Source organism: Protopterus annectens, chromosome 2.part1 (assembly GCF_019279795.1).
Source record: "Protopterus annectens isolate FY-2018-M chromosome 2.part1, PAN1.0, whole genome shotgun sequence".
In the NCBI taxonomy this organism is placed as follows: domain Eukaryota; kingdom Metazoa; phylum Chordata; order Ceratodontiformes; family Protopteridae; genus Protopterus; species Protopterus annectens.
This window is the reverse complement of record NC_056729.1, coordinates 1916547659-1916569093: the sequence shown is the minus strand read 5'-3', so window position 1 is coordinate 1916569093 and position 21435 is coordinate 1916547659.

The following is a 21435-nucleotide window of genomic DNA, read 5'->3' as shown; positions in this document are numbered from 1 at the left end:
CGGTTACTGTAGGATTGTATTCTTATTGTGAGCAGAACTGGATAATGGTCAAATTGGGCCCTAGACAGAATGGTGGATTGGAAACTCTTACCCACACAGCAGGCCTCTGATCCACCCTGAAGCAATTCTAATGTCCCATCACCTATCTATTTCTTCCCAGTTACCATACATGCTGTTTAAACCTGTCAGTGTACATACTCTTCTCTTCTTTACTTCTAAAAAAGTCCCAAAGACATGCATCTCGAGCATTTCTCCCCAGGTCTCCACTGAAAATGGCTTTGTTCCAAGTTGGACTTTCCCAGCAAATACATGTTTAATAAACTAAATAAATAAATAAATAAAAATAAATAAAATTATTACAGATATTTGGATTTAATGTAAAACTTTTATTTAAAGTTTTCTAGGGCAAACACTGATAGACATTTGGTAAACAAAGCAATATAGTCTCACAATGAAAACTGTAGGTAATTTATTATGTGTTGAGTTTTGGAGACATGTAGCTGAATGCTCAGGGACTGGTTTAACCAGATGGCAATGCTGTTGAAAAAGGTAGTTGGTTCAATGGGCTCATTGTTAAGGACAGCTTTTTTTAAATAGCTTGAGGCTTTAACAATATTCAGTGTAGCACCAATAATATAGCTTTAATGTTTAGGTATTTAAAAGCAGTTTGCTGTCATTAATCCATTTGGAAAGTTGTTATGTCTTTCTGCTTTTTCCCGGTTAGGGGTCACCACAGCGGAACTCCGGTCCACTAATGATTGGCAGTAGATTTTTACGTGCCGAGTTGCCAGCTCTGATGCACAACCTTCAACGGAGGTAGGCCCATTCACGCATGTCTCCATACAGAAAACACTTTAGCTGACAATCGAACAGGACAACGTCTTACTGTGAGGCAAAAATGCTACCGCAGCACCAATATTTTTGTAGTTGGTGTTTAATGCATGTGAATTATGATTTTGGTCTTTATAAGACCATGTCCAGTAGTTGAAGTAGTAGTCCTTCAAGAATCAGTCCTTGGACTGATCCTTTTTGGCATTAACTGCGGTGGTGGTGCTGCGGTAGCGCTGTTGCCTGACAGTAAGATGTTGTCCCGTTCGATTCTCAGCTAGAGCGTCTTCTGTCTGGAGACATGCATGAATGGGTGTACCTTCATTGAAGGTTGTGCATCAGGGCTGGCAACTCGGCACATAAAAATCTACTGCCAATCATTAGCAGACCGGAGTTCTGCTGTGGCAACCCCTAACCGGGAAAAGCCAAAAGACACAACAACTTCTGTGAAGTCAAGGCTAATGTCAATGGTATCTGGTTGACTAAATTTTCAGATGATTGCAAATTAGGAGCTGTTATTGAATCCCACACTGACACAAATGTTCTCCAGGAGGAGCTGACACAGACAAACACCTGGTGTCAGAGTCATGGACTAAAACTAAATGCCAAGAAATACATAATAGTATCCTTCAGGAAATCATCCACCCCTGCTAACTATCATATTGACAACACACCCCTTATAGTTGACCCAGTAGTCAGAGACATGGGGACACACATAGATAGTAATCTAACCTTTGACCATAATGTGTCTACAGTAGTGAGGAAATCCTCAAATATTGTGCAACTTATAAATAAAGGTATGGATCTAAGTCCAAGGAAGTCATTGTTCCACTGTATTCGGCATTCATCAGACCTGTCATTGAGTACTATGCCCCTTTTGGTATGTACCTTACCAGGCATATCCAACAATTGGAATGTCCACAGAGGTTCCTCATTAAAAGTATATAGTGCTTATGTAAAATATCCTATGCAGAGTTCCTCATGATTCTATCCCTGTATTCTGTCTCCTACATGCTTTTAAGGGGAGCTCTATGCCTGACATACCGGCCTTTGCCAGACCCTATTCTGATGGACCTCCTGCATATCCACAAAACAAACACCACCAGAATTACCTGTTTTGAAGACTTAATTCTTTCCTGTGATATAAATAAGACCTGTTGGAGAGACAGGTAAGTATCCCAAATATTACCCCATCTCTGTAACAGGCTCCCCGTCCATGTTAATCAGACTTCCTCTCTAACCCATTTGAAGTGCAACCTGGACAACTTAATGGGGAACAGGAAATTCATCCCTGATTTGGCACCTATGTCTCTAATGGACAGGTGCAATGTGTAAATGGTTCATCTTCCAGGCTCTAGCTTGTAAATGTTTCATCTCCCAAGCCTCTGCTTACACTTATCAAGGGTATCAGAATTTGTCTGAGATTTGGGATGTATGGCTAGGTTTAAAAAGGCCCTTGTGTTTGTTAGCCAGTAAACACCTATGAACCTATGAACTAATCATGGGGGAGCAGAGGACACTGGGAATGTGTTTATGAAGACTGCAGCTGGGGAAAAGGATGGGCCTACCATAACTCAGAAATGATTGCTAGAGAGAATGTCTTAAAACCAGAGTGAGACATCATAACCACTGCAGAAGTCTAGCATATGATTCACTAAGAGTGGTCAGCCACATCAAAGGCCTTAATAAGATCAATGAATAACACAACATTTAAATTACAATTATCCATGTTGTTTGGAAGTGTTTTATTAGCAGGTGAGCAGAGCACTTTAGTAGTGCTTTGGCCTGTTCAAAACCCATGCTGTTTAATAAATAGGAGCTTGTATTGTTTTATGTGGAGACCTGTACGCAGACAAACTTCTCAGATGTCTTGTCCACTGTAGGCAGAACTGAGATGGGGTAGCTGGGAGGTATTGGTAAGGTTAGGCTGTTTGGGTAGCAGTTTGTTTACACCTATTTTCCTCATTTATCACATATTTGTAGTAATACAGAGATCATAGAAAGGAAAATTGCTAACGTATCCATGCAGTCATAGCTGAATTTGGGTAGAAGGTTACTGTACTCCTTGCTGGATGGGATCTAAGAATGAATTTGATATTGCATCTTCTCCCCTGGTTAATTCAAAAGCTCAGTAATGAAGCATTTAAATCATCCATTTAAGAGACTGGTTGATTTTCTAAAGTTAAAGATATCACTTTTCAATTATAGCTCACATCCCTGTGTCTTAGCATTAGTGAGCACTGTGTGTTGGTGATATACAGTTTGCTCACTGGTAACCTAAGATATGTAACTGTAGTGGGCTATGATTATGGATATGTTATTAACTTCTGGAATATATATATATATATATATATATATATATATATATATATATATATATATATATATATATATATATATATATATATATATGTGTGTGTGTGTATATGTTCTAGCGAAGATCGACAAGGAAAGACGACACTGACTTCACCGGTGAAATACACCGACACGGAAATAACCGACACTACAAACCATGGACATTTCACAGGTAAGGGTTTAAAATGCTAATCAAGCCTACCATGTTCAGGTGAGGGGTTTAAATTTAACACATGCATAACACTGCCATACTTACAAATACTGAGCATGGTAGGCTTGATTAGATGAATTAAACCCCTTACCTGTGAAATGTCCGTGGTTTGTAGTGTCGGTTATTTCTTTCCGAGGTCTGTGAATAACGCTGGTATGTAAACCCATATATATATATATATATATATATATATATGTGTGTGTGTGTATATATATATATATATATATATATATATATATATATATATATATTATTTATTTATTTATTTGCAGTTGGTTTATTGGGCCAAATGAACCCATTTTCAATGGAGTCCTGGGGAGAAAAGCTCCAGATAAGGTCACAGTAAGATTTACATCCATATTACGATAATTACAAGATTTCTACAATTAGAGCATACAATATGTGGTAGACAGAGTACTGTTAACATTTCAGTTAGAGCAAACACTTTTAAGAAGAACAGTCTGGTGGTTAACATTTCAGATGATACAGGCTAGAGAATGTAAGCATTTCAATTTAGAAAAGTAAGAAGCAATTGCAACAAAGCAGACAATGTAGTGTACAATTAATTTTTTTTTTTTTTTTTTTTTTTTAGGAGAGGAAAGTCTCAGTGGAGTGGAGGAGAGATAGTCAGTATGGATCATGAAGGATGGGAGCAAGAGCATTCCCACTGGGAAAGTAGATGAGAGTGAAGAGATTTTTTGAATGTAAGGTGGTTGAAAGTGGTGCGAATGGCAGGAGGTAGGGAGTTCCAGCGTCGTTCTAAGCTAAAGGTTAAGATATTTTTACCAGGGGGAAGATTTGGTTTATACAATTTGATTAGATTTTGGTTGTTAGATCTAAGTACCCTGCTGGGAAGGTGAAATTTAAATGCAGAAGAAAGAGATGGACAGAGGTCAGGTTTGAAAATGAGCTTATGAGCAAGAGTAAGTTGAGAATAGATAAGTTGGTTAGGAAGTTCAAGCCATTTTAATTTATGGAGTGAAGAGCAATGGTGGGTAGAAGATTTATGGCTGGTAGCGAATTTAGCAATTTTATTGTAACAGGTTGAAAGTTTTGCTTTAAGGGAAGATTGGATGTTGGTTAGGAGTGGGGCTTCATATAGAGGAAAGAGGATGAGGAATGAGGTAGAGAGAGTGATTTTAGTGGAGAGTGTAAGGTAGTGATTGTGTCGGTATAGCATGCCAAGTTTATGATGAGTTTTTTTTATGTTGAGTTGAATGTGAGAGTTGAATTTAAGGTGACTGTCTATTTGAACACCAAGTAATTTAGCATTGGACACCAATTCCAGGGATGTGTTATTGTGGCTGGTAATTAATAGAGAGTTAGTATTGATAGAGATGTGTTTAGAGGGGGTAAATACCATTAGTTTGGTTTTAGAGGCATTAAGAGCAAGGTGGTTATCTTTCATCCAGAGTTCAGTGGTAGAGAAGGCATCTTGTGTAAGCTTTTGTAATGCTGGGAAGGATGTAGCAGTGCAGATGATAGTTGAATCATCTGCATATTGGATAATGCTGGAGAATGGGATAGAGTTGTGGAAGTCGTTTATGAATATGTTAAATAGCAGAGGACCCAGTATGGAGCCCTGGGGAACTCCAGTTGGGGTGATTAGAAGAGAGGATGTGGCCTTTTTCCATTTAACTGCTTGATATCTATTAGATAAGCAGCTAGAGAACCAGGACAGTGAGGAAGGAGATAAGTTGAGTTGAGAGAGTTTGGTTAGAAGGAGCTTGTGAGAGATAGTGTCAAAGGCCTTTGAAAGATCAAGTAAGAGGGTAGAGACAATATGACCAGAGTCCCGAGCTTTATTTACAGTTTTTAGGAAGGAGAGGAGGGCTGACATAGTGCTGTGGCCAGGTCTAAAACCGTACTGAGTTGGAGTGAACAGATTATTGTCTAAGAGGTAAGGTAGTAGCTGTAAATGGATACACTTTTCTAGGAGTTTAGAGATGGGGGATAAGATAGCTATGGGGCGGAAGTTTGAAATGTTGTTATTAGTTCTTGCTGTTTTGAAGGATTGCCTATGGTCATTACTTGGGAGTTGCTGTAACCTGTGTCCTGCTGATATTCGTGGTGGCTGCTTTCACATTTTTACAGCACCTTTGTGTAAAGGTATGATGTAAGCCTTTTTCCAGATTAGGGGTACCGTGCTTTCTTGGATAGAGCGGTTGATTAATATACTAATGGGGTAGGCTATGGCCTCAGCAGCGATGCTGAGGAAGTATGAAGGAATGTTGTCAGGGGCATTGGAACATAGTTTTAGTTTTTGTAGAAGTTTTTTTATTGTGGATGTTGGAATTGGTTTTAGTGATAGAGGTGTGTGAAGAGGAGGTGACAGAGACGGAGAGGGAGTGTTAGTAGAGATGGAGGAGTAGGGAGGAGTGCTAGTGGGAGAAGTGGAATTGGTATTGGAGAATGAGATGTTAGTTTGGAGATGGAATCTATGAAAAATGAGTTGAATTGTGTAGCTAAGTCATTGTCAGGAGCATTGGGGTCAGAAATGGGGTTGAGTAATTTGCCAGGATTGATAGGGGTAGATATGCTTTTCCAGAACTTCTGAGGGTTTGTTTTATTATTGTTATGAAGATTGGAGAAATAGTTTTGTCGATCAGCGGTAATGAGCTTTTTTACTTTATTTCTGAGTGTTTTGAATTCGAGATGGGTGAGGGGAGATTTATTTTTATGGTAAAGTGCCTGGACTTTAGCTCTGTGTTTCATAGCTGCTAGAGTAGTTTTGGTTAGCCAAGGGGTGGTTTTTAGTTTTATTCTTTTGGAGCTTAGGGGAGCATGGTGATCTAGGATATTTAAAAAGGTTGTGTTGAAGTGAGCTACTGCATCATCTAGGGTTAGAGTTTTTAGAATATCCCAGTTGATTGCTTTTAGAGAGTCAGTGAAAGCTGTTGGTTTAAAGTTTTTTTGATTGCGTATGGTAATGTAGTTATGTGTTCTTAGTAAAGGTGTAGGGAGTCGGTGTGCAAAGGTGGGCAGGTGATCACTGAGGGAGTCTGGAAGTGTACTATATATATATATATATAGGTTTACTATCAAAAATATGAAGGTCACACCACAAATGGTTACATCCCCGAAGTGGGACAACAGGAATCGACATTCGACTGTTACAAGTCCGCTCACTATCTGAAAAAAATACACTATTGTCCAGGCATACACATTTATACTGTTTTGCAGGGTGAGAACTAACTGCTAATTATATATTCTAACTCCGAGATCGCACTACTGTTAGGGGAAGGATATTTTTTCCGATCTCCACTGTAGTACAATCCAATTCAAAACAATGACGTTCATAACTACGAATGCAAACTATGTGTCGATGTTTCAGAGTTGACAGGATTTTCATTCCTAATGTTGTCTATTCACACCTTTACCCTCAACCATATAATGATGGTAAGGTGACTTTATAATTTTGATAGTAAACCACATCTATCTCTCTCTCTCGCTCTCTCTCTCTCTCTATATATATATATATATATATATATTTTTTTTTTATTTTATTTTATTTTACATTTGTTGACTGGGCTAGTCTAGCTGGATACATGTCCATTTTCAGTAGAGGCCCGGGGAGAAAAGCTCAAAAAAATAAAAATAAAGATAATACATACATGCTTTAAGAGTAATAACAGATAAAAAATATTGGCTGATAAAATGTACGAATAATAAAAAAAAGGAGTTGTTACATAAAAAGCAGTTGTTACAAAAAACATTTTTTTTTAATACATACACACACACACACACACACACACACACACACACACACACACACACTCACATACTTGCATCTACTTCTACTCACTGAAATTATAGTTCTTTGAATTTCACACTGCCAACTCTAATTCAGTGAACATCCATTCCATCGAATGCACAGAATATCAAACTTTGTTCCTTGGGAAACAAACCACTTGGCCACCAGGGTGAACTTTGCCCTTTTCGCAGTGTAGTGCAATCTCAGAGTTGGTATATTTATTTGGGGGTATAGGGGGTGAAGTTCCCCATTTGGATGGGTTTAATTTGTTTCCATTCATATTTTTCCCTGGTGGCCAAATGGTTAGTTTCCAAGGGAAAGAAGTTCGGGAGTCCGTGCTTTCATTTGAATGGAAGTTCACTGAAATGGTGTTGGTTGTTTGAAATATATAAATAAAGGATTAATGGTGGGCAGCCATTTGCCTCCTGTCTATGTCATCAAGAAATTGTAAAGTATTAGGAGAAGAAATAAGTCTTTAACATGGATGACAGTTTTTGATGTCAACAATGAACTGAGAAACAAAAGGCTATATTTACTGTTGCCTTTGCTAAATGTCACCTGCAGATGTTTTTGACAAACATCATATGTCCCAAGCTCTTAAGTTTCCATCATAAGGGACAGTTTTCTTATGGTTATGACCAGTGAATCAATGCAAGCATTTGTCATAAAGTAAGTCAGAACACAAATGGGAAAACATATTAAATAGATGTACAGATCATATTTATCACTCCTTTTTATGGTGCCTAAATGTAAAGCAGTGAATATGGTACCAAACATTATACTCATTTTTAAGCATAATATGAAATGATTCACAAAATGAGGCATTCTTTCTTTTTAAAAGAATACTTTCTGCTGTTGTCATATGTATGTAGAGTACAGGCCCATAGCATTATGTTGTATAAACCCACTTCCCCCGGAGTCCTTTGAAAGTCTCTTTATCTACTACTTCTAGTATGTCGAGGGATCAGTTGCTAGTGTCCTCTCCAGCTCAACAGGTGAACCTGGGAATATTGAGGCAATGTTACAACTGCCTCATGTACACAGACAATCCTCTCCTTCTCCCACAAAACACAAATACATGCGAGAGATGCAACTATACGACCAAACTGGAGGCTGAGCTCTCTCAACATAGGACTGGCAAGACCAGACAGGAGGAGAAGGTAACCACACACAATACATACCCAGTCACACATGGCACCATCACAACTTCAAATCATACACATACTCACACAAAGACATACTCGGCGGCTCTGATCAAAATTTACCAAAACAGCAGAGGCCACCAAAGCAGACACCCAAACAACTACCACCTCACGACCCAACACATGCAACACATAGACCACACAGTCAGAGTGTCAAACAGTCACAGCCCTTAAGGCCAAACAAAATGCCAGACACACTTGTCATTGGTGATTCCATAGTCAGACACACTGACGCCCCGGCCACCAGACTGAGTAAAGAGAAGGTCACAGTAAGCTGCCTGTCGGGCGCCAGAATCCGCCACATAACGCAAGCACTCAGGTCTCTCAACAGCAGGTACAAGTACGACTCAGTCATTGTCCATGCTGGTGTCAACGACCTGAGACATACCTCCTTGGACTACATGAAAAGGGACATCGAGGAGCTCTCTGATTATGTAGCCCAGGCAGGTATGACCCTGACCTTGAGCAGTATCCTACCTTCACCAAGAATGATGCCACAATACAGTAATAAGATGATCAGCTTTAATAATTGGCTTAAATTCTGGTGTCATTCAAAGGGGATCCAATGTCTGTCTGCCTGGGATGACATGCTGGACAAGCCACGCTGTTTCTTCAAGTAAGGGACGGCTTGCACCTGTCACCCCTGGCTTCCGGATATTGGCAAAGGCTCTGCCACCCCCATAGTGCCTTTTTAGGCAAGGCTCAAATTCTAAACCTACCACCCTAGAACACCAAAAAGGAAAACTAAGGGTAATGCTGCTCAATGCCAGAAGTCTCAATCTCAAGATGCACGCACCGAGGCCCTTCTCAATATGGAGAACATCGATGTCTGTGCTGTGACAGAAACCTGGTTCAAGGCCCTGAGAGCACCCCAGCACTAACAGGTTTCACCTCATATCATGCCCCGCCCCAAAATCCGGACAACACCAAGAAGAGGGGGGTGTCCATATTCATAAAGGACACCCACTTCAAGGTTGGTGGCAACGCACGATGCATCGGAGACCATCCAGGTGCAATTAACCATAGGCAAGACTGCTCTGCAATTTGTAGCATGTTACAGGGCACCCTCTCAAACTCAGGAACCTCACATGGCCTTCCTGAAAACATTCGAGGGGATAAATGTATCTCCAAACACCATCATACTAGGTGACTTCAACTACCCTAATATAGACTGGGAACACTACTCAAGCCTGAACACTCTAACCCAAAGATTCCTGGAGTTCATAAACTCAAATGCCATGGAACAACTAGTCACCATCCCCACAAGAGGAGAAAACATACTTGATCTCATCATCACTAACATGGGGTCAAAATGTTCAACACCGGAAGTATACCCTCACTGGTGAGATCAGATCATAAACTAATCTCGCTGGAGGTCCTCATCCCGCCCCACCTGAAACAAAAGACCACAGTGAAAAACTTCTCAAAAGCCGATTTCACACTTCTAAAAACTAGTGTGGTCTCCTTTAAGGCTCCTGAGCCAGTCGTAAACATTACTCAAACCGCTGAATCACTTACAAATGCCTTCTGCCAGCACCTACAGGACTGCATGGATCAGGCAATCCCAAACAAAACTAAGACTCTCTGTACCAAAGGCAAGCATCCAATCTGGTGGACCCCAGCCATAAACAAGCTCTACAACAAAAGGAGGAAGCTACTACAAGATAGAGCAAAATCCTTGAAAGATAAGACACCTTTGATCATTATAAGTAAAAAACTAAGAGCTCTCATAAAATCATCCAAGGCAAAGTTTGAGAGAAAAATCGCCAAGGACTCTAAAGAGAATCATAAGGCCTTCTTTAGCTATGTTAGAAACCTAGGAGGAAACTCTCAGATATGCTCAGAATTAGTTCAAAATGATGTGAAAATTACTGAACCTACACACATTGCCAACATACTGGCTGACAGGTTCAGTGCAAACTTCTCCCCCTCCCCCAAAAGGAGAGATATCTATTCCAGAGGATTGTAGTCCCCAAACATCTCCAACGCCCAGGTGAGAACTGCCTCACTAAGGCAAAACACAGCATCCATGGGACCGATGGTGTCCCCGGCTGTGTGCTTCATGAACTCAACGAGGAATTAAACCCACAGTTAGGCCAGCTGTTTAATCTAGCCTCACCTCAGGATAATGCACTCCAAGGAGTGGCGACGGCGACTGTGGTCCCACTTCATAAGGGCGGTGCCTCCACCCTTAGATTAGTTTTTTTTAGTCAGTGAAAGCTGCTGGTTTAAAGTTTTTTTGATTGCGTATGGTAATGTAGTTATGTGTTCTTAGTAAAGGTGTAGGGAGTCGGTGTGCAAAGGTGGGCAGGTGATCACTGAGGGAGTCTGGAAGTGTATATATGTATATATATATATATATATATATATATATATATATATATATATATATATATATATATATATATATATATATATAGGTTTACTATCAACAATATGAAGGTCACACCACAAATGGTCACATCCCCGAAGTGGAACAACAGGAATCGACATTCGACTGTTACAAGTCCGCTCACTATCTGAAAAAAATACACTATTGTCCAGGCATACACATTTATACTGTTTTGCAGGGTGAGAACTAACTGCTAATTATATATTCTAACTCTGAGATCGCACTACTGTTAGGGAAAGGATATTTTTTCCGATCTCCACTGTACTGCAATCCAATTCAAAACAGTGACGTTCATAACTACGAATGCAAACTATGTGTCGATGTTTCAGAGTTGACAGGATTTTCATTCCTAATGTTGCCTATTCACACCTTTACCCTCAACCATATAACTATGGTAAGGTGACTTTATAATTTTGATAGTAAACCACATCTCTCTCTCTCTCTCTCTATATATATATATATATATATATATATATAGATATATATATATAATTATTTTTATTTTATTTTATTTTACATTTGTTGACTGGGCTAGTCTAGCTGGATACATGTCCATTTTCAGTAGAGGCCGGGGAGAAAAGCTCCGAAAAATAAAAATAAAGATAATACATACATACTTTAAGAGTAATAACAGATAAAAAATATTGGCTGATAAAATGTACAAATAATAAAAAAAAGGAGTTGTTACATAAAAATCAGTTGTTACAAAAAACATTTTTTTTTTTTTAATACATACACACACACACACACACACACACACTCACACACACTCGCATACTTGCGTCTACTTCTACTCACTGAAATTATAGTTCTTTGAATTTCACACTGCCAACTCTAATTCAGTGAACATCCATTCCATCGAAAGCACGGACTATCAAACTTTTTGTTCCTTGGGAAACAAACCACTTGGCCACCAGGGTGAACTTTGCCCTTTTCCCCAGTGTAGTGCAATCTCAGAGTTGGTATATTTATTTGGGGGTATAGGGGGTGAAGTTACCCATTTGGATGGGTTTAATTTGTTTCCATTCATATTTTTCCCTGGTGGCCAAATGGTTAATTTCCAAGGGAAAGGAGTTCGGGAGTCCGTGCTTTCATTTGAATGGAAGTTCACTGAAATGGTGTTGGTTATTTGAAATATATAAATGAAGGATTAATGGTGGGCAGCCATTTGCCTCCTGTCTATGTCATCAAGAAATTGCAAAGTATTAGGAGAAGAAATAAGTCTTTAACATGGATGACAGTTTTTGATGTCAACAATGAACTGAGAAACAAAAGGCTATATTTACGGTTGCCTTTGCTAAATGTCACCTGCAGATGTTTTTGACAAACATCATATGTCCCAAGCTCTTAAGTTTCTGTCATAAGGGACAGTTTTCTTATGGCTATGACCAGTGAATCAATGCAAGCATTTGTCATAAAGTAAGTCAGAACACAAATGGGAAAATATATTAAATAGATGTACAGATCATATTTATCACTCATTTTTATGGTGCCTAAATGTAAAGCAGTGAATGCGGTACCAAACATTATACTCATTTTTAAGCATAATATGAAATGAGTCACAAAATGAGGCATTCTTTCTTTTTAAAAGAATACTTTCTGCTGTTGTCGTATGTATGTAGAGTACAGGCCCATAGCATTATGTTGTATTTGTTATTATATTTTGCATAGCAAGGAAAGGCATATTTCTGTGCAGAAGCAAACAGCAGTCCTTCACTTACCTAAAAGTATGCATCCTTGCTTCTTTGATGAGCCTATAGAATAAAAGAAGCAGATTCTACTTGCAATCAAAGAGTAGGTATTGCATTAACTATTAATGGATATAAAGAACAAATAAAATCCTACTTCATTTCAGTAGTTTATTATTAAGATGTCAAAACAGTTCTGTTTTCACTGAAGTGATGCATTATTCTGTTGAGTTGATTGTGTTAGCATTTAGCATCTACCTGAGGCTGCTGCTAAGATAGTATTTGAATAGCAAATATTTACCTGTATACCTGATGTTAGTACATGTGTTGAGTTACAGACAAGTCAGCATGTACTGAAAGGCAAATGAAGTTCATCATTAATCTGCTTTGTCACAAATTTGAATGACACATTTGAATTAAACTAGCTTGTAATTTCTCTAAATATCATACTCTAAAGCCAAATTAATTTTGATTCATCATATACAGACATAATACTTGTATTATGACATATTGTATTTCAATCCTGAACAGCAAATAGATGTTTTCATATACTTCTTCAGAAATACACATCAATAAGAATGTCACACTGTATATTTAGTGTCATTGGCTTTCTTAGTTCAAAATAAATTTGGTTTGGAGTCTGATTTGCCATTCATATTTGTGACAAAGTAGATTAATGATGAACTTCATTTGTCTTTCAGTACATGCCGACTTGTTTGTAACTCAACACATGTACTAAAGTCAGGTACACAGGTAAATATTTACTATTATACAATGCATCCCCTAAAACGTGCACGCTGATTGGCCAGCCCAACCAGCGTGCCCGTTGTAAATCCCTCAATTAACGGAAAAAGGTCCGGTCACCCGGACTTTTTCCGTTAGTATAGAACACTGTCTCGCTATGTTAAAAGAGTTTAACATAGCGACACAGGTTTAAAAAAGCAACGGAGATCTCCATTGCTTTTTTAAAGCTGTATTGCCATGTTAAACTCCTTTAACATAGCAACACGTAAAAGCAACGGAGATCTTGCGATCTCCGTTGCTTTTTAAAGTTGTTCGTTAAATGGGTTTAACATATGACAGCTTTAAAATAAGCAACGGAGATATCCGCTGCTTATTTTAGTTGTCTCGCCATGTTAAACCCATTTAACATAGCGAAACAGTAAAAGCAACGGAGATCTTGCGCTCTCCGTTGCTTTTCCACAGCTCTGATGTACTGTGCAGGTGCGCAGTACATCAGAACTGCCACAGAATACCAGACAGCTGCGGAAGGGCAGTAAACAGGCATTATACAATGCCATTATTTAAGAAAGGTAATTATTTCTTTTCTTAAATAATATCATTATATTAGCAATAACTCATTTGTGGTAATGCTGGATTTACCCACGGTTGGCTTTGTTTGGTCCCCTGGGCCCGCCTCGGGACCAAACCACACCAACCGTGGGTAAATCCAGCATTACCCACACCCAGGCATGGGTTATTGCTATATTCAAATACTATCTTCGTAGAAGCCTCGTGTTGATGCTAAATACTAACACAATCAACTCAACAGAATAATGCAGCTCTTCAGTGAAAACAGAACTGTTTTGACATCTTAGTAATAAACTACTGAAATGAAGGAATCTGTGTTTGTATGCCAATGAAATGCACATCGTGAATTAAAGGCTTAAATCCATTCCTAAAGTGTGGTTTCTGGATTTTTGTTCCTGTATTTACTTTACAATGTGCTCACCTTCTTTAGTTGGATTCTGTGTGGTGAGGTAGAAACCTCTTTTCGCTTATCACACCAGAGTTACTATTCTCCACATGGCATATTAATCAATTTACACATATATTTTGGTAGTAGTTGAGATGGATGCGGAGGATCATGTGACATTTTTATGATATAGGCAAAGATTCATAACTGTTTATGTGCAGTACAAGCTACTGTCCAGAAATTGTTGGAGGTTACATTATGTATATAGTTCTGAAAGAAGGTCTGTATGCTTTTTAATGAAAAAAATATGCAAATGTAAATTTACTGTAGTCTTCATTTGCCTTGAGATTTCTGTTCCTAGCAACATGAGAACCAGATAATTAAGTAGCTGTTATAAAGGAAAGGTATGGCAGGTAGTATGGAGGACTAAGGGGATAAACCTTTGAGTAGCTTATATATATATATATATATATATATATATATATATATATATATATATATATATATATATATATATATATATTCTCAATATGATTTATTTGTTGTACTCCATTTTCTGAAATACTATGTATTGTTTTTACCCCAAGAAAATTTTGCATTTTATATTTTTATTTAACTTTTAATTTTTAGTTTTTTTTCCCACTTGACACACAAACCTGAAGAAGTTCTAATAGATGAAAGTGATCTATATTAAAAATGTTAAAAATGTTTCAGAATGTTGGTAGAAAAGATTTCTAAGGAATTTTGAAGACTTGTGTTAACTTTTTCTTTTTTAATACTACAATGAAATACTTTCAGGAAGTTTTAGCAAGTGTTAATGTATAATTTTATTTTTTATTTTAATTTTTAGTTTAGTTTAGTTTAACATATCCTGGAATCACACAGCTTGAAGTAGGGCAGCACTGTGTGTCGAATATCACAGTGGTGCATGGGGGAAGGGTTATTTAGCCAGTAAATATGCTAATTATCTTTTACAGCAGAGCCACACTAGTAAACCACTTCCCATGCTTTTAAACATGCTTTTAAACAGGTTTTAAACAGGTATATAAATGGAATGGTGAATACTATACATCATTCTGTTTTTTTCGATGATGATTTGGATCGCTTGTTTGTGTGTTTTTAATAAAGAAGATTCGATTTGAACTAACTAGTGCTTCCCTACTTTCATTAGTAGATTTATACTTTGGAAAGTTTTTAAATAAAGTATTTCTACTACCTGTTATTAGGTGGGATAGTCACAGTGTGGTCTTTGAGTAGCCATGGTGGTGCAGCGGTTAGCGTTGTCACCTCACAGCAAGATGTTCTCTGGTTCGATCTTCGGCTGGGGTGCCTTCTGTGTGGAGTCTGCATGTCCTCCCTGTGGTCGCATGGGTTTCCTCTGGGTGCTCCGGTTTCCTCCCAAAGACTAGGTGGAGTGGACACTCTAACTTGGCTCTAGGTGTGAGTGCATGTGTGTGTGTGTGTGTGTGTGTGTGTGTGTGTGTGTGTGTGTGTGTGTGTGTGTGTGTGTGTGCGCCTTCTGCGGAAGGTTGGGCAACGGGCTGGTAACTCAACACCATAAAATTCTACTGCCAATCATGAGCGGACAGGTGATCCACTGTGGCAACCCCTAACCAGGAAAAGGAGAATAAGTCACAGTATGGTTTTTATTAGGTTCCGGAACTCTAGGGAATCTTAGATCTTTCACAAAGAATAGTTTTCTCATTATTTGATTCAGAAAATTTTACTGCAACATGTTGACTGACTTTGCACAATGAAGAGCCACTCAATGGGTGTGTGTGTGATTTAGAGACACAGTTACTGGTGGGCAGCAGTGCTAGCCATGATATATGCTAATTGTGACACAATGACATTGTAACAAACAGCATTATTAAAATGAATGTCTTTGTCTATGCAAATGAGACAAAACAACATGGTGTAGCATCTCATAAATTAATAAATGAGGAGCCTTTGCTCTGCACCCATGTTCTAAATGAACACTGCCAAATCACCATGGCCATACTAAGGGGATTCTAAAGCAATGTTTGGGATTGTCATTGCATTAGTAAATGTGTATCTGCAACAAGCTCTTAATGCTGTTACGAGCTATGGCATTGTCCACTGAAGCACCCCTTAATCTAACCATGCTAAAGATTTCATGGACTCTATTATACCATCATTGTGGTGCAATACCATGCATATAGTGTTACCATGCCAAACATTTTGGATGTGTGTCAGCCTTGTCGGATTCATGGAGTACCTATTTCAGTGGACAATAAGGTATGGTTGGCTTTATAAATACAACCTGCAGTGGCCTTTCAACAACCCACTAGGGATACAGTGATGATATTTTAGGTATCTGCTTGAAATATATTCTATTCATTTCTTGATATCATGCTTTAACATGTGGGAGAACATGTGTGGTTCCCATGTACTAAAGAAGAGACAGGGAACACCATGTGGGACTTCTCTGATAAATCCTATTTCCCTAAGGTAATATGCGTCATGAATTTGCCATCATAAAACAAAGCCCCCCCCATGGTGAACTGTGAAGGACATATATGAACTACAAAATATATCGGTCCATCAACTTCCAGGTGTTTTATTCACAGATTATCATCTGCAATGTGTCAGCAGGTCAGTTAGATGATTATCCCACATAGCATACTTGTGATCTGTACAAATGTTTTGAAAGGACTGACTTCTCCAAGGGACATCTTACTGACAATGACAAAAATGTCCTGAGACCTCGGTTGATGACTCCCATCAGAAATCCATGGCACAAAGCATTACAAGGGGTACAATTACACCCAGTCACACACAACAAACATTACAGACTGGGTTTTTAGGTTGTTGAAGGCACACTATCACTGTCTAGATTCATCCAATGGTACCCTACTGTCTGATCCTGGAATGTGTGCAAAAACTTCAGTCACCCTGCTAGACAGGGGTCTAGGGAAGTAAATATTGTGGGAAGAAATATCCAGGGAATTGCTATGGCTAGGCTTGTATAGGCCCTAGGGCAGATAGCCTTGTACCAACCTATGAACCTGCAAGAGGGTCTTACAAAAAGAAATGATTGGTGCCAAAGTCATGGCCTTAAACCCAAGGCAAAAAATGTATTATCATCCCTTTCGGTAAGAGCGATGTTCCTGCTAATTACCACATTAATAACAACACCTTATGTACGTACTCAGTGGTGAGAGACCTGGGCACACAGGCTGAGAGCAACATTAACTTTGACCACTATGTCTCTACAGTGGTAAGAAGGGCATTCTATATTGCTCACATCATAAGCAAGGGCATTGCCTCCAGAAAAAAAAAAGAAGTTATAACCTCCCTGTACTCTTCCCTCATCAGTCCAATAATTGAGTACAATGTCCCTTTTGGTATGTACCTTTCCAAGCATCTGTAGCAATTGGAGAGACCACAAAGGTTCCTCAAAGGGAAAATTCAAGGCCTTCAGCATCTGCTCTATATGGATAGTCTGAAATCACTGTTACTTTATTCTGTTTCATACAGACTACTCAGAGGCAATCTCTGCCTTGTATAAAAGGCAATTTCTGACCCTGCTTTATTGGAAATGCTGCATATCCACAAGTTAAATGGTACAAAGGTTACTCATGCTAAAGAGCTTAACCTGGTATGTGACATTAATAGAACCTGCTGGAGGGACAGATTTGTCTCCCAGAGTTATAGCACCTTTAGAATAGACTCACACTTCATGTCAAACAGAGAACCTCAATGTCTCTCTTCAAATGCAATCTGGACAATTGTATGGGTAATTGTAAGTTTACCTCGGGGGTTCCACCTGTGTCCCACTTGCCCTCTTGGACAGGGTCAATAGGTGCTGATCATGGAAATAAAGGTAGAACTTGGCTAGGCTTGTAAGGACCCTAGGGCCATTAGCTTAGTAACTTCCTATGATCCTATGATATCTAGAGCCAGCAATAAGTATGAGTTAGATGACACAGTACAAGATAGACAGAGCTGGGTGTTTGGAGTGAGATTCAGCTGGTCAGTAGATTTGTATATGAGCTGATTCTTAATCTGCACATGTAATGGGGATTTTCACTGTTTCCTGTTTAATTTGCATTGTGATACTTACCAGCCATCTTGCCTCGCCCTTACTTACATACAGGCATATATGGATTGCAGTCTGCAAGATCAGTTATAAACAGTAAGTACATGTTTTTATTGTTATTGGAGTATACAAGGTAGAGTTAGGTCTAAGTGAAACTAATATTTGTATTGCTTTAGCATCTATTATAGTTACATACTTTTCTTATAACAATGTTTTCATCATTTTCATTTCATATTTCTCTCTTTGTTATATTTATTTATTACTTATTATTTATTTTATCATAGATGCTCCTCAAACTGACATTGTGGAAGTCCTACCACATGATGCCAGGGTATTAGTAGCCTCTGATGATGATGTTGGCAATGAAGGAAGGAGCAGAGTCTGAGGGTGCAGAGGAACTGTCTGACAATGAGGTTGTGGATTCCACATCCCCTGCCCATATCTTGGGCACAGTCAGTATGCCTACCCATACCCATGAAATAGAGCCATATGATATAGAATAGGTTGAGGGTGACATAGTTGATCAGGGCAGTGTGGTTACTTCAGTTGCAGAGCTGATTGATGCTTCCTGTAGCCATAATGAGGGCTAGGTGCCACACATGAGGTCGGGTATAAGTGCTTGGAGGAGGCCTGCTCTCCACCCTCTAGCTGATACTTGTGCGTCATTAGGTGCCACCAGACGTATGTGAAGAGCTGTACTGGAAGCAGGTGCATTCCATTAGGGCATCAGAAGAAATAACATGAGTACTGAATGTTGTGCATTCTGATTTGCATGACTCCCTGAAAATGTGCTGACTCCTTGGACAGGATGAATGACAATCTGGATCAGGAATTGTGTACGATGGAACATTTGCTTGGAAATGGAAGGCACCCATGTGGCCAGATATCAGCTACATCTTCTGGTGTTATTGGGTGTGGCTGTGCCAGATCCTGCTCCTATAATGGCACTACTTTCACTGCTCCATTGGTGACTGTAGTGTCCAAACCCAGATGTGGTAGGCCACAGAATCATTGTCTTGGATGTAGTACTGATGACAGCTCATCCAGCAGGTATCATTCATGTTCAGGAAGCATCCCAACTTTTAGCCAGGCCCATGGAAGTAGCAGTGCAGCTCCTGGCAGATGTAGTTCTCCTGGTTTGGAGCAACAACCCTGAACTACTCTACCTTGCATGGCTCGCACCAGTTCAAGATACCAGGACTTAGTGTTAATGCTTGACTGTGATCATGCACACATACATTGAAAAAACACCTTTCCCATGCCATTTAACATACATGAAAGCTATCTAATCAATATTATTGTGTTCATCCCAAGGGCTTATATAATAGGTGCATAGTTTCCTGGCTTCCACCCTTAGTTTGAATAAAATCCATGCCTATTATTTGTTGCTTTCTGTCAAGTAAAGACACTGAAGTAATCCCTGGGCATATCTGCGACCTCCATCACCCATCCAATCCATCTCTTGAACAAGACCAGCCACCAGCTCTGCCTCTACATGTACCGGGATTTTGTTCCACAGCGCCAGAGTCTCTGGGTGATGAATGAATCCCTCCAGCACTCTCTATTAATAACCGCAGTCAAGGTTTGGTTCTATTACCCTTGTGGTTCAAGGTTGAGGGGATTTAGATTGTGAAGCACATTCATTCAATTCATCTGGGACATGGCCATATATGTATGGCACAGGTCACCTCTGAGCAAGCGTATGAGACTGAATAGAGCTAGAGACTTTTTCAATCAAGGGCAGCATAAGACATATTTTTTTTGAGACCCTTTATCCTTTTGAGGAACTTTTTTTTGGGGCCAGCTGCAGGTGTCGGGCTTCATACATTCCGAATGGGGCATTGTACTCAATCATAGGTTCAATGAGTGATGAGTATGATGGATTCCATGGGCTCCCCTTGATCTAGATGTGAGATAGATAAGCGATCAGGTGGGGTGGCAAGAAGGTTTTGTTAACTACTTTAGCAACATGAGTGTCAAACCTAAAAGGTGCTACTGTCACCTGGGTCCCCGGATCCCTTCCTGAGGTAAACAGCTATATCCTAACTGGTTAATTTAATTCCTCATCTGCGGGAATTAATAATAGTCGTATCACCCATCCAGTCCCATGGATGCTGTGTTTTTGCCCTTGAGAGAGCAGTTCTCAAGCATGGGCTTGGAGATGTTTGGGGGGCTACAATCCTCTGGTATGATATCTCCTTACATCATTCTGAACTAATTTATATATCTGGAGTTTTCTCCTAGGTTTCTAACATAGCCAAATAGCTGCCCAGGATTGTCTCTTTGAGTCCTTGGCGATTTTTCTCTCAAATTTGCCTGGATGATTTTATGAGAGCTCAGTTTTTACTTATATGGATCAAAGGTGTCTTACCTTTCATGGATTTGCTCTATCTTGTAGTAGCTTCCTCCTTTGTTGTAGAGCTTAATATGGCTGGGGTCCACCAGACTGACGCTGCCTTTGGTACAAAAGAGTCTTAGTTTTACTGGGATTGCCTGATCCATGCAGTCCCAGTAGGTGCTGGTAGAAGGCATCTGTAAGTGATCCAGCGGTTTGAGTAATGTTTACCACTGGCTCAGGGGGGAGACCACACTGGTTTTGAAGTTTTGTGAAGTGTGAAGTTGGCTTTGAGTAGTTTTTCACTTTGGTCTTTTTATTTGGGGTGGGGCGGGATGAGGGACTCCAGCCAGATTAGTTTATGATCTGATCTCACCAGGAGGGGTATACTCGGTGTTGAACTGATCTGGTGTTTGGAGATATTTATCCCTCCAATGTTTTCAGTGTCCTTAAGATGGACACACCTCCTTTCTTTTCTTGTGTTGTCCGGATTTTGGAGTTTCTGTCAGGCACAGACATCTCGATGTTCTCCATACTGAGAAGGGCCTCGCATCTTGAGATTGAGGAGACTTGGCATTGAGCAAGCATTACCCTTTTTTTTTCCTTTTTGTGTTCTAGGGTGGTAGGTTTAGAATTTGAGCTCGCCCTAAAAGGCACTATGGGGGTGGCAAGAGCCTTTGTCATGAATGACACCATAATTTAAGCCCAATTATTAAAGCTGATCATCATCACCGTATTGTGGCATCATTCTAGTTGACACCAGCGTGGACAATGACTGAGTTGTACTTGTACCTGCTGTTGAGACCTGAGTGTTTGCGTTTATGTTTGGATTCTAGCGCCCGACATGCAGCTTACTGTGACCTTCTCGTCACTATCTGACACACAAATGTTTGGTGTGTATTTGTTTTTAA